A 5064-nucleotide genomic window follows, 5' to 3' on the forward strand; every position below is an offset into this window, starting at 1 on the left:
TTAACTCGTTGCCCTTTCTTAGTTTTTACTTTTGAAAAGCATTGTTTGGCAAAGTGATTCTTTCCATTACACTTTGTGCACATTTTTCCAAACGCTGGGCATTGTCTTAACTGGTGTTTGTAACCACAGCGTTTACAATTAAAAATTTCATCCTCCGATTGCTTTTCATTTCTGTTCTGCCCACGTTTCTTCCCCTTGTAGGACACAGCACCGACAGCAGCATGATCACTCATTACAATCGCATCATTATTGATTTCACTGAAAGTCTTCGCGTGCTTTCGAGCTAGCTCGCTGGCTTGGCATATTTTCAAAGCATTTTCCAAATTTAGTTCGGTTTCTCTCAACAGACATTCCCTGACTTTTTTATCATGAATACCAAACACAATCTGGTCACGAATCATGGATGCTTTGAGCTCAGAGAAATTACATGTCTGTGCTTTCAGTTTCAGATCAGTTATAAAGCTATCAAAAGTCTCATTTTGCTGCTGTGTCCAAGAACGGAAGATGTATCTTTCATAGGTCTCATTCTTTTTGGGAGAGCAATGTGCATCAAATTTTTTTAGCACATCTTCTAATTTTTCTCTGTTCTCCTCTGGATTAAATACAAATGTATTAAATACCCCTATCACCTGTGGGCCTGCAACCGTAAGCAGCAACGCTATCTTCCTTGCGTCTGGCTTCGTACCGAATCTGATGGCTGCAATGTAGAGTTCGAATTGTTGTTTAAAAGTCTGCCAATTGCAGTCGATATTTCCTGTGAGTTTCAAACCCTCTGGTGGCTTCAAATTCTCCATGTCGCTTTTCACAATTTTCAGCAGATCTTCACCAATCCTGGTACCATCTTATGTTCATTAATAAATAGACATTCTTATTATGAACACAGCTAGCTTTTGCTAGACACTTTATTGAGCACATGTGGACTAGGTACAGTATCTGTAGTGGCATCCATCTTGACTGCTGCCTTGTGGGTAGCCTAGTGTCTCATGGGTAATGTAGTCTTAATATACATACAGCTGGGTAGTGTAGACTTATATACATACAGCTATATACAGCTCTACACAGCTCTACGGCTCCACCTAGTATCCACTATAGAATGACATGTTATTGATCATTACACTGATGGAATGCAATGCGTCAGGGAGCATAGTTTTCCACTGCTGGTCTGTTAGGTTGTGTGACCTCAGTGCAAGTTGAACAGCGTTCCAAATGATAGCGTTGTATCTCTCAACTTGTCCGTTTCCAATAGGATGATACGGTGTCGTTCTACTTGTGGTGATTCCCCGTTGGGAAAGATAACTTTTGAGTTCGCTTGACATGAAGGACAGACCCCGATCAGAGTGGATGAAATTGGCTTCGGTTTGATGACACCATTGCCCACCCAATAGCTAAGGATGTTGACTGATGGTACTGATTTCACAGATTTGGACTCATTTAAGGTTAGGTTGCGACGACGGAGAACGTCAAGAAATTTCTGGAGGTTGGCATCATGCTCCTTCTGGCCATGACCAGCAATGGTGATATTATCCAGATATGGAAAAGTGTCCGTTAAGTTCTCCTGTTTGACTAGGCTATCCATTGCCCGTTGAAAGACAGCCACCCCATTGGTGACCCCAAATGGAAGGCGATAAAACTGGTAAAGCCGACCATTGGCCTCAAAGGCCGTATAATTTTTGTCAGAGTCCTTTAACGGTACTTGATGGTATGCGCTCTTTAAGTCAAAAGTTGAAAATACCTTGGAGTTGGCAAGGTTATTGACCATGTCATCAATGCATGGTAGTGGGTAGGCATCCAGGTCGGTATACTGGTTAATAGTTTGCAAGTAATCGATGCAAAGACGTTTCTTGTGTTGCTTCAGAAGATTTTTAACAACAACGACTTGAGCCCGCCAGGAAGATGAACATGGCTTAATGATACCGTCAGCTGAAAGGCGAGAGATCTCTGCCTCGATAAAGGATAGATCATCTTGGCTGAAACGTCGTGATTTAGTGACTATGGGCTTACATCGGGGGGAAAGATTGGCAAACAACGAGGGCTCGTTGAGCGAAGCCGCCGACTGCGCACAAAACGGTACTTTGGAAATAGTAAGCTCCGGTTTGACCCTCCAAACTCAAAAGTGAATCTTTTGTGTTGTTTCTGGAAATCCTGTCCCAGGAGCACATCACTGCAAGGCTTTTTGAGCACCCCGAGCCGGGTAGAGAAATAAGTGTGGCCATTGAGAATAAGGTCGACAAGACAAAAGCCGGAAGAGTTGGTCGTCAGTGTCGTCAGAGCCATTGCAATTTCCCTGTCCAAGGGGTAAATATGCAGTTTTAACTTACTGACAGCCTGCTCACTGATGAAGCTGTCAGAGCTGCATGAGTCAATTAGTGCACTCAAAATGTGTCCATTTACCGAAACCTTCATGGCTGCATGGGACAGGCTTTGGGGAAAAACAGCTGTGATGGGAGGAGGAGTAGGTTTACCCTTGACAGTTGTAACCTTAGTAGTGGCTCTTGGGGGAGGAGCAGTTTTATAGATAGCAGCTGTAACCTTAGTAGTGGCTCTTGGGGGAGGAGCAGTTTTATAGAAAGCAGCTGCAAAACTAACAGGGGCTCTTGACCGGTATACCTCAGAAAAGTGACCTTTCTTACTAACAGAGGCTCTTGACTGGCATACCTTAGAAAAGTGACCTGCAATGACTGCAGGTTGCGTTACAAGCAGGTCAAAATTTCCTATAGTGGAATGCACCTCCACAGAAGAAACACTTCCTTCCAGATTACCAAGATGCTGCTAGGGCAGGGTTGTCATCAGTGAGGGTTTCTAGGGTAGGGTCGTCATCGGCTAGGATAGAGTAGTCATCAGTGAGGGCTTCCGCCCGAGGCCCATTGGAGGAGTCACCAAAAGTGATAGCACCAGTCCGTGCACGTGGTAAAAGATAGGCATCTGCATTTTTTTTTGCCAAGTCCAGAGAACATGCCTGGTCATAGGCAGCTGTATTTTTTTGCTAAGTCCAGAGAACATGCCTGGTCATAGGCAGCTTGTAACTTGAGGGTTTTATTCTCCAACAGACGCTGGCGTATGAAAGGAGATGCAATTCCATTAATAAAGGAATCACAAATTAACTCCTCCTGATACTGCTCAGCTAAGACAGCTTTGAGATTATAATCCTTGCTGAGCCTGCGAAGCTTTTGAAGGAATTCGTCAAGTGATACCCCGGGTTGTTGTCGAGTTGTGGTCAGTAGATGCCGAGCTAAAATTTCGTTTGGGGCCTTAACATATAGTTACTGTAGTATTTGGATAGCGGAGTCATAGTCTACACAGTCTTTGATATAGTCAAACACATGAGGGAATACATAATTGTCAAGTATCTCTAACTTATCAGGAACATTCTCACCACACACCCTGAGGGAGTTGCTGAAGGTACGATACCAGTGTTTCCATATCTTAGCCGTTGTAGGTGAATTCGGGTCCAGGTCAAGACGGGCGGGTCAGAGTAGTTTCTCCATGATGGATTGATTACTACCTCTGGTTCCCTTCTACCATTTGAGTCATAGCCATCTGTTCCCAAAACCACTCAGAGCGTGGAGCAGCAAACAGTCGATTAAATTGACGTAAGAAAACTACTAGGCACTTGGTCAGAGTATTAAACAAGGCTTTAATCGACTGTTTCACAACATGGAAGTCTAGTTATCCTTCACTAGTTCCTGTTTACAAAATGTCCCTAAGGAAGCTGGGCCTGTGCCCGAGTATTTATACTCTCCCTGGACAGCGCCACCAGCAGGCCGCCCAGTATATTTCATAAGTTATTTCTACATGAATGGCACGATTTATGTCACATCCATTGCATCACGGGCAGCAATGTGCTCGCATGCTGCTGGAGCTGGCTAATCCACCTCCGCAAGTTCTTCCTCCTCCTCTTCATCCTCATCTGAGGAGGCTATGCGCTGAGCCACGTGTTCCTCAGGCAGCTGCAAGCCACGATGCTGTGCGATGTAGTGCAGTGCACAGCAGACCACGATGATTCCGGAGACCCTGGCTGCTGTGTACTGTAGGGTTCCACCTGATCTGTCAAGGCATCTGAATTGCATTTTGAGCAAGCCGATTGTTTGCTCGATGATGGATCTGGTCAAAATGTGGCTGGCATTGTAGCGCTCCTCAGCTTCGTTCGATGGCCTCCTCAGTGACGTCATTAGCCATGTCTTCAGGGGATAGCCCTTGTCTCCAAGTAGCCATCCGAAAAGTTGGGTTGGCGGATTGAAGAGTGGAGGCACACTAGACTGCCGCAGAATGAATAAGTCATGGCAACTGCCAGGGTACTTTGCGCAAACATGCATAATGTCCTTCCTGTGGCTACACACCAGCTGGACTTTAAGGGAGTGGAAGCCCGTGCGGTTAACAAAAACAGCTGGGTTGTGATGGGGTGTCCTAATGGCCACATGTGTGCAGTCTACGACGCCCTGCACCCTTGGCAAGCCTGTCATATTTGCAAAGCCAACCGCACGCGCGGTTACACCTGCTTGATCCGTGGAGAAGTGTATGTAATTGTGCACCTTTGCAAAGAGGGCATTGGTAACCTGTGCGATGTAAGTGTGTGCAGCTGACAGGGAGATGCCACTGATGTCTGCTGATGAGCCCTGGAAGGACCCTGAAGCAAAAAAATTGAGTGCGGTGTTGACTTTGACAGCCACTGGTAAGGGGTGTCCACCCGCTCCTCTGGGCTGCAGGTGTTGGTGCAGCATTGCGCAAATGTCAGCGACTACCCCTCGTGAAAGTCTCAGCCTCCTCACTGCTGCTCAGTCATGTTGAGGAAGGTCATCCTCGGCCTGTAAGCCCTGTGTTGGGGGTATCTCCTGCAGCGACGTGCAGCCTTGCGTTGATGCCCTCTGCCCTGTGCAGCATCAGGTGGGTGAGGAGGAGGTTGGCGCTCCTGTTGTTGCTGCTGCTGTTGTGCCTGGTTCTGCTGCTGCCACGGCTGCGCTTCCTCCGAATCTGAGGACCAGGATGACAGGGTATAAATGGTTCCCATGCTGCTGGTAGATGTCTCTGTAGAGGAAGCGCTCAGTCAATGTGGGGAGGGGGTTTTTC

Source organism: Somniosus microcephalus, chromosome 4 (assembly GCF_052327205.1).
Source record: "Somniosus microcephalus isolate GS21.2 chromosome 4, FLI_Smic_1.0, whole genome shotgun sequence".
NCBI classification, from domain to species: Eukaryota; Metazoa; Chordata; class Chondrichthyes; order Squaliformes; family Somniosidae; genus Somniosus; species Somniosus microcephalus.